Source organism: Cervus elaphus, chromosome 24 (genome assembly GCF_910594005.1).
Source record: "Cervus elaphus chromosome 24, mCerEla1.1, whole genome shotgun sequence".
Classification (NCBI taxonomy): domain Eukaryota; kingdom Metazoa; phylum Chordata; class Mammalia; order Artiodactyla; family Cervidae; genus Cervus; species Cervus elaphus.
Window position 1 is genome coordinate 25935136 of NC_057838.1, and position 10213 is coordinate 25945348.

A 10213-nucleotide genomic window follows, 5' to 3' on the forward strand; every position below is an offset into this window, starting at 1 on the left:
GATCGTTGACAGCTGATAACTTTTCGATTGTGAGTACATTGTGAGTCTTTTCATGTGTTTAAGAATTATGGACTTTGTTTTGGTGAACTGTCCTGTCATTTGTGCATTTTTATATGCTATTGGGTCATTGGTGTTTTTCCATTACTTTGAGTTGTTGGAATAGATTACATTCATGTTGAGAAGAAGAGGGAATCTGTCTTTACTGCCCTCAACTGAGCATATAACTCAGAGCGCTCAGACAGGAAAGTAACCATTGACAATCCATCTGGTCACAAGGAGAACAAAGGAAACTATCTTTGTTCAAGGTCATATCCATAGAACCTACCATAAGGGCTGGCACACAAGAAGTGCTTAATAAATATTTACTGAATTTCTAATTAACAAATGAATGATTGCCAAATGCTGGAGCTTTTTTTTTTTTTTTTTCCCTGACACTGAATTCCTTCCAGAACTTGGTTTCTGCTTCTGCAGATGGTTCCATGGCAGGGTCTTGGGTGTTGGTAAAATAGGCATTAAGTATTCTTCTGTTACATCAGCTGGAGGAGAATGCCAGGGGATGCGTAAGGAAGAGCCAAAGACCCTCCCCACAATCCCAGGGCTTTGGGATTCCATGTAGAGCTAAATGATGATGTGTGTGGTGTCCAAGACTTAACCTCTCAATTCCCACTTGGTCCTTCGTATTACTCTAGCGGAATGGAGTGAAACAGGAGGTACAGGCACACTCTATCCCCCAAGCCTGTTCTCCTGTGAATGCCAGTGCCTTTTTTCTCTTTCCCAACGTCAAAATCACTTCTTAGGAAAGGTTTTGCTGTTGGTAACCTTGGTTTGGGTTTCTCCAGCAGCTGACTCTGAGATGAGGATTCATATATAAGCTATTTTATTTGGAAGGTGAGATGGGCAAGAGGGAAAGTGAGTCAAAGAAAGGGAGGAGGCCAACATAGAGTGTGCCACACTCCAGCTACTGCTGTGGGAACCTGGCTCTTCACCCCGTTGAAGAAGCCACAGTAGACACATCTCAGAGCTTATCCTACCCACAGGGTGAGAAAGCCAAAGTGTCCATAACCTAACTCCAGCCAGTCATCACTTTTGACGTACTGTGGAGTTTGCAAAGTAGGGGCAAAACCAGGACAAGGAAGGTCCTCTGGCAAAGAGAGGCCAGCCTTGGCAGTGGAGAGACAGGCCAGTGGGTGCTCCAGGTTTTTCAGTGAGTGCACTGATATCTCCAACCATTTCTACTGTGGCCTTTTGTCCAATCTGACCCACCCCATTCCTCTAGCTTATTTTCCTCCCAACAGCCAGAGTGACCTTTGTAAAATGAAAATCTGATCCATTCACTTTTCTATACGTAAGATAAAGCACCAGCCTCTTAGCAAGGCTCCGGGGTGCCCCAGCTCTCCAGGTTGGTGGCTCACAAGTGCCCCCCAGCCCTGCAAGTTTCAAACCTGATGCTCCTGTTGCCCCCATTCGCCCCTTCACCGCCCTCACATGCCTGACACTGTTCCCTGCTGCACTGGCCTGTCTGGTTCTCATCCATCAACCTCTGATCCTCTGACCACTTCATCTGGTCTCTGGGTCACTCCAGCTGCTCTGAGCACCTCTAGGCCAGGAAGGCCCATGTGGCTTCTGTATGCACAGCCCCGGCACCTGGTGTGCTACTGGCCCTCAAGTGCTGCCTATAGAATGGACACATGGATTTAAATGATGGGAAGAAAAGCATCAGGAGCAGGTAAGAGAAGATTTTGAGGGAAAGGGAAGAAATGGGTGTCTGCTAAGCATCTACTCTTACCAAACTACACTTGAGTCTGCTTGCTCACATGCAGTAAAGCAATCTACTGACACTGAGTTGCAGTGAAGGAAGGTGCAACATTTATTGCAGGGTGCCAAGCAAGGAGTCCAGGCAGCTAGTGTTCAAAAGACCAAGCTCCCTGAAGGCTTTCAGGGAAAGGCTTTTAAAGACAGGGCGAGGGAGGAGGGTTGCAGGGTGTGTGATCAGCTCATGGACGTTCTTCTGATTGGTTGGTGGTGAGGTAATTGGGAGTCACCCACCATTAACCTTCTGGTTCCAACCAGTTGGGTTCTATGTGCGTGTGGGCAGCACACAGTTCACTTCTTCCATCAGGTGGGGGTTTCAGTGTCTGCAAAATGGCTCAAAGGACATGGCTCAGAATATTATCTAAAGTCCTTGAGGAGGACCTAAAGGTCCTTGACTTTATTTAATGGCTAAACTATTATTATTTTGTATTGCTTGACTGTTTTCCTTGCATTGTGCATTGTCTCTCTTCTGATTAAATTTACTCTTTGGAACTCGAGGAAGGCCTGGGAGGTTAAAGTTTTTCTATAGAGAAGAGGCAGATGGAGGACACACGGAGTGAGTCTGTAACTGGGAAAGACCCAAAGGGAACTGCTAAGTGCCTCCAGGGAACAGGGAGCTTTGTCTTCATTATTTCATTTGATCCTCATGGTGATCCTCTTAGGATTCCCATTGGAAAAGCGAGACAGGTTAGACAAAGAGGAGTTAAATGACTCTTCCAGAGTCATACAGATGGTGAGTGTTGTAGCCATTTGCAGATGTTGACCTCATTGATGTGAAAGCTCATGATCTTTTTCAAGACACCAGTTTGCTTGCGATTGTCCACTCTGTATGCTGTGAGGTCAGTTCAGTAGGTGGGAACCTTTACTTCTTTCAGTCGGAATGCACATCCCCTCTTTGGGGCAGTGATGCCACACGAGGAGAAGGGCAGCAGAGGCACTGGAAGCCTTGACCTGACCCCCCTCCCTTTCCTCGCCTCTTCCCTGGAGTTGCCTACAATGCCCAGAGCCTTTCATAGTTCTGAACATCAGCACACATTATTAGCATCAGGTCTCACTGGGACAGAGTGCTTATTGGAATCTTCCAGAAGCCTGCTTATCAAGCATCCCACACCAGAGAGGTCCCAGGTCTGTGGAAACAAACCCCTTTCCATCCGCCTGAGATGGAATTAACCTCTCCTAGGACCTTGTGCAGCCTTGAAGAACCAGTCACAGTTGGTTCCACGTTGAGTTTCCTTGGGCTTTATTTTCTTTTTCCTCTGAATCTTGTGGCTGTTGCATTAGGCACCAGCTCTACAAGTTGCTTAGAAACTGCTTTGTGTCAGCCGACTCATCCAGGTCCCCGTGTGCAGGCAGCATGATAAGCACCATGATTTATTCTTTAAATACAGACATATAATTAAGAAAAACATTCTGATGGCTGTGAAGTCCAGCTGGCAGCAAACAGCCAGTGAGACGGGTCTCCAGGTGGAGCAGAACTGGGGATTTCAATGAGAAAATGAACAAATGAGATGCCCATTCACTCCTCTCTCTGTAAACTTAGGGTCAGTGCCAATTTTAGGTGACTCACTCCCCCCCCCACCCCCCCGCCCCTCAGTTCTGCTCTTCTCTGGCTCTGTCCACTCCTTCAGAACCAAAGATGTTACTTTAGGGGTAGATACTTCAACTCCATGTCTAGTACTATTCTGAATGTGACAAAAGATGAAAAAAGAATGTACATATGGCAGTGGACTTCTGCTATGCTAGTCAGTCCCGCCTCCATGTCCCCTTCTTCTGCTAACAGCACTTTGATTTTGCATTGGGATACCACCACTCCCCTGCTCAAGGTGACAAGGCTTGTGAGGGTGATTCCACCCAGTTGCAGGGTGCAGACACAGGACTCAGGCTTGGCCTGGGGGGATAGTTCAGTACCGCAACATAACCTTGGGAGCATCAGTCCTGGGACTTGGTTGAAAATCTGGCAAGGTGGCATTTCTTTCTGCTGAAATCACAAGCCTAGTAGGGTAGACACCCGGTTCCCTTGGTGGTCCTTGTAGTCATCATGTGGGGAAGACCCACTGGGCATGCAGCCCAAATAGAGAGGATGAAGTTAAGAGATGGAGATCACATTGCTGAGCTCCTGGATCCAGCCTTTTCAATGAAGTGAGTCTGTTTCTTCTCTCCTCCTTTGTTTTTGCTTTACCCACTTTGACTTGGGCTTTTGTTATCGGCAGCCAAAGTAGTCCTGGAAAGCAATTGTGCCAGTTCCTTATTCCTTCCACCAAAGATCTACTTCCCACCTTCTAAATAGAGCCAGGACAGAGGACTTTGCCTCATGGGGAGTCCCACTAAGGTCCTGATACCTATATACCTGATACCTTCTCCATGTGGACAGTGTGTGAAGGGGAGTTGGCTGTGTGCTCGGGAGCCTGGACCAGGGGAAAGAAGTCTTGGAACTGTCTTTGAAATCACTAGAAATGTGTGTTACTAATACATGCCAGGATGTGGTGACTGCAGAGAGACCTCAGATATGGGCTGTTGACTCCAGAAACTTTGGGTTTTTAAAAAAATTATTTATTTTTAATTGAAGGATATTTGCTTTATAATATTGGCTTGATTTCTGCCACATATCAACATGAATTAGCCATAGGTGTATATATGTCCCCTCCCTCTTGAACCTCTCTTCCAGGAACTTTGGTTTTGGGAAAGGGCGACAGATGCATGTACAGGTAAAGCTGAAGACAGGCCCTGCGGGGAGACATAGACAGTCAGGGTTGTAGGAGCTCATGAAGGGTAGAGCGGCTGGTAGAGAGGCAGGCTTCTTAACGCTGTTGGGTCCGGGGCTGAGAATGGTCTGTGGAGGGGAAGGCAGAAGGACAGGGTTAGCAAAACTCAGAGAGCCTCCATTTCTGCGTGAGAGGGCCCTCCTGTGGTCCTCCAGTCCCCCTCCTTTCCATACTTCTTTTTTCTCTGTCCCCCCCCCAAAACTCTCCTAGAGCAGGGCAGAGGTGGGGACGTTGTTTTGGTGGGAATCCTTTTGTCTGCTCCTCCCTCTCTGTGAGTCCAGCACAGGGTGAGTGGGCTTTGAATTACATCAGGGCGGAAGTAGGTTAGACTGGAGGAAGAACCACGCAGGACTCCTGGAGGGTTCCAGGAGTCCGCCTCAGTTGCCAAGGCAACATGCTGACTCTTTCCCTGGAGGAGTTTGAAAATAGGTCACACGTTCCTTTTTATGGGAGATTGGGAGTCCTGCCAGGAACGATGATGGGACCCTGTAAAAGACTCAGCTTGAGAGGTCAAATGCTGTCAAATCACGGATTTCATTTGTAGAAATGTGTACAAAAGGACGACCCTGTCTTATCGGCAGGGCTGTTCTCACGGGGGACCCGTTTGCACAGCCTGGGAATGAGATGTGGTGGTACCAAGAGCCTGTGTGGTTATGGTTTCTTGACATGCCCCCTCTAGGGATTTAAACACTTGAGTGTTACCTGAGAGCTTCCACCCTTCCTCATAGGAGATGCAGGTGCCTCTTTATGTCTTTCCTTCCAGTACTGGAGCGGACTCCCCTTAAATATCCCTCCTCACTGCTTCCTCAGAACTTTGGATCCAGATTGGCCTCTCTGATTGGCATCCTACTAACCAGGAGATGCAGTCAGGATACTGAAATTTTGGAGTCTTGGTTCTTAATCTGTAAAAATTAGGGAGCAGTTCACCTATTTAGACACACTCGGCAGAGGAGGAGATGAAATAGTGCTGAGAAATGGCCCAGCCCAGTGTCTGGCACAGAGGAGATATGTAGACCGTGTGTAGATATGTAGTATCAGCTTCCTTTTGATGTTGTGTTTTCATCTCTTTTAGAGGGAATTACTGAATTTAGGGTAATCACACCTCTTGGTCCCAACTCCCGTGTCCCTTAGGCAGAGATGCCTTCTCTGAAGCCCCACTTCATGCAAATCTCACCTCACGCTCTCTCCTGGCCTCCTTTATTCTCCTTTCTAATTTGTACTTACTTGTGTATGATTATTTGATGAACATTTGCCCCTGCGGTAAGAATTGGAAGGCAGGGACCTTGTCTGCTGTGTTCTCCACTGTATCCCCAGTGCCTGGCATCCGGTGAAGTTTTAGTAAATATTTGTTGAATGAACAAATGAATGATCAGAAACCCTGCTCAGTAGTTGCATATGTCTTTGCTTAATAAGACACAGGGGAAAGGAAGACCTCTTTCTCTAATAAATGTAATTTCTCTGGGAGGAAAAAAATCTTTGCAAACATGAGCTCATGTGATGTAGAGAAATAATTAAATGGGCCCTTGGTGGTGAAAAGCTGAGTAACTCCTAGAGATGCACGATCTGGTTGAATTTTGCTTTCATTTGCTCTGGTTTTAATGCAGCAGCCTTCACAGTCTGCATCTGTTGCTTCCACCTGCTGAATTCCATGGACTGGATCACACCTGTGTTACTTTAGGTTCTTGGCAGAGGTGTTTCAGCTCAAAATCCATTAAATGCCTGTCAATATGTCTCTCTCTCTGTTCCTTTCTACAGGCTGTGGGTGGTGTTATCCCCGGGGCCGTCTTGCTTTTGCTTCCTTGGGGCTGGGCACAGTAACAGCTGTCTTCCAGCCTCAATGCATGCACGTGTGTGCACATGCTTGTAGGCATGTGTCAGGCACCGGGCAGACAGGGCTGGGAGGGGCATCTCCTGGAAAACAAAGAAGCCACTCTGCTGGAAATGAGTCAGGTGGATCAAGAAAAATAACACACAGTTGGTCATTGAAGGATCCTCCTGCCATCGAGTAGGTGAAAAACTAAGCAGAAGTCCGAGGGGAGCAAGAAGACATTGATGAGAGAATCAGGGATGCAGGGTGGGAAAAGACAGTGACTCTGATTTCTGTACCGTGCCATGTAGAGGCTCAGGGTAAGCGGGGTCTCCAACTACTTCTTGTGGCTATCTTTACCATTCTGACTGGAGATAAGCTTCTTCATCTCCACAAGCCCCGTCAAAGTTATCTTTTTATCAGCAGGACTGAAGCAGGGGTTCCTGGGAAAGTTTTGCAGGGTGAATGACATCTAGGAACTCTCTCAGAATCCCTTCCGTAATGGAGAAAGAGATAGTGTCCAAGATGTGTTATCGTCTACTCTCCACTTCCATGGGAAGATGCTGAGTTGGAAAGAGGTTGCCCAGATAGAGAGTATTTCCCAGCCCACCTTGTACTCATTTGTAGTCATGTGACTTGCTCTCACCAATAGAATATGAGAGGAAGTGATATTTGTTGCTGCCGGGCCAAGGCTTTTAATAAAAGAAGCCTGGGCGCACGTGTGTCCCCTCCACCCTGATCTCCTTCTGCCAGTTGGATATGTGTGATGCTGAGGCCTCAGGGAATGCGGCGCGTGGAAAAGTTCCTGGTGTCTGAATGACCGCGGAGAGGCGAGCCACCGGCAGACTTCGAACGCCTTTCTGGGTTCGTGCGCAAGACAAACTTTTACTGTGTCAGAACATTACACGTATGGATCTCTTTATCACAGCCGCTGGGTTTACACCGAGAAACAGAATACTCCCAGTCTGAGCCAGAGCAGTGGCAAGGCAGAGCAGATGGTCAAAGATGCTCCCGAATCTGTGTGCATAGATTCTGGCACACTGTTGTTCGTGACCAGACTCAGCAGCTGAATCTCCAAAACCATCTAAATAGTCTTTCGTTGGGCTCAATGTGCTCATCCTTTTTGAGTAGGTAATCCAGCCACATGGTTCAAAAAGTAAAATGTTATGGAAAGACACAGAGCGCTGCATCTCAGCTTTGCCCTCTCTATCCTGTATCTGTGCCTCGTTTAACACACCAAGGGGTCACTACTTTTGTTAGCTTATTTTGTATTCTTCTAGAGTTTATATAAACATAAATTTTATTTATATTTATACAAATAAGTATATTTAGTATATAAGTATAAGCATGCATATGCAGATTGCTTCATTTTATATTCTTTAACAATAAACCTAAGACACCTTTTCATATCAATGCATGACTTCTTCATTTTTTTCAGAGCTATGTAGTATTCCATCAAATGACTTTGTCATAATTTAACCTTTTCCTTCTTGATGGATGCTTGAATTGTTTCCACCCTTGTTGTTACAGACAGTGAACAAAGAGTAATCTTTTCTTGAGTGCAGGAATATCAGTAGGACACATGTCTAAAAATGGGATTATTTGGTCAGGATGTAAAATGCATTTATAATTTTCATGAATATCTGCTCCTGCAGATATTTGAGTCTGGTTCCTGGGAAGGTCCAGTGCACATTCAAGTTAGTGCCTGGTGTTTAATTTTTCCAGAGGTTGCCACCACCAGGCAAAGCACTTGGTTAAACAGAGAGCCTGTGACCAGAACTCAGTCTTGGTTGCAGTGTCTTAGAACTCCTCAAGGTAGGAGCGATGGTCTTTCCAGAGTCCTCACGTCTCTGCCAGCCAAACGTGGTGTGTCTGTGCTCTGTTCTCTTGTAATGCAGTATGCATGAGAGCTGTGAGATCTGCGTTGTCATTCCCTGTGGGAATAGAGGCTTTCTGACTGACGTGGATGGGTAGTGACTCTCAAGGGAAGTGATGTATATGGCGGAGCTTCAGAAACTGTGTGCTTCAGAACTGGGGCTCTAGACTGAGACCATTTGGGCTTGGATTTCTGGCTTCATCTTTTCTTAACTTTGTGACCCTGGGCAGGTGTTTAGTCCCTTGGAAAGACCTTAGTTTCCTCAGCTATAAAATGGGAGAGGTAATGAAAAAGTTGTTATGGGGATTATAAAAGATAATATAAAGAAAACATTTATCACAGTGAATGGCACAACGTGCTCCAGGTAAATGTAAGTGTTCATTGATCTGTATGAGTCAGCAAGCGTTATTGGTTCTTCTAACTGTAACTCTCTTTATGCAAGCTGTGGTTCAGTGATATTTATGGTACACCTGAAAGTTCCTCGTGTTTGTCACATTTGCTCCTCTGATTCATTCTTCATGACGACAAACTGATCTGGGACAATATTGGTGTATTTCACGTGAAGACTTTTGGTTCAAGAGTTATCAGCTCAGATTTGAAATAAACTCGTAATCCAAAAGAATGATAAATTCTTAAACAAATGCTCCCTCCCTCTTATAAGCTATTTTTCAGTTTGGCCATACCAAGTGATGTTTCTGCTGTGTCAGTGCAGAGGAAAACTGAGAGCAGGACAGTTTCTCACCTGCTGCTTTAAACAGATGGACTTTATGGATTGATGTCCACGGTGGATGATCTGGCTGCCATTACATTCTGATGCCTCGTCGTTTTCACATAGTAGCTATAATGATGTAATTGAGGATCATCTTTTCTTTCTCCCAATCAACATTTTTTAAACTATTTTGAAAATTGAAGTATAGCTAATTTACAGTGTTTTGTTAGTTTCAGGTGTTCAGCAAAGTGATTCAGTTATGCTTATATATGGATCTCTCTATATATTGTTTTTCAGATTCTTTTCCATTATAGGTTATTGCAGTATTCTGAATATAGTTCCTTGTGCTATACACTAGATACTTGTCATTCATCTATTTTATATATAGTAGTGTGTATCTGTTAATCTCAAACTCCTAATTTCTCTCTCCCAAACCTACTGTTCTCTTGGGTAACCATAAATTTGTTCTCTGTCTGTGAATCCATTTCTGTTTTGTAAATAAGTTTATTTGTATCATCTTTTTAGGTTCCACATCTATATGATACCAAATGATATTTATCTTTCTCTCTCTGACTTACTTAATATGGTCATCCCTAGGTTCCATCCATGTTGCTGCAAATGGCATTATTTCATTCTTTTTTAAGGCTGAATGGTATTCCATTGTGTATCTATACTGCATCTTCTTTATCCTTCATCTGTTGATGGACATTTTGGTGACTTCCTTGTCTTGGCAACTGTGAATTGTTTGGCAGTGAATGTTGGGGTGCAGGTAGAAGGTCATCTTTTTTTTACTAAGGCATTAGCAGTGTGCTTGAAGGATAGTATTCAAGGTAAACATTTACTGAGTAAATGAATGAGTGAATGAGCCAATGGAGAAAGACCGTTGATGAATAAGAAATAGAATATGGGAGTAAATTCATGCTTTTGAAGAGTTTCAATTTTCATTCTACTTTTGGTTCTATTAATATTTCATGGGTCATTATTTTCTCTGGTCAAGAATTTTATTCAGTAACCACTATGGAGAGAGAGCTTGCTGTGTGAAGACCTAGTGCTTCGGGCTTGTGGGCCTATAAGGGTCATCAGTTCTCTGTGTCATTTATTAAATTTTAAATTAGACAGTGTTTTCACCTGGCACGAATTGAGATGTCCCCAGTTGTTTGACTCTAATGACTTTGTACCAGAACTCTTACTAACTTTAGAAAATGTAGCTTTGGGTATCTTCTGTCTATTATGATTCAGGTATGAAA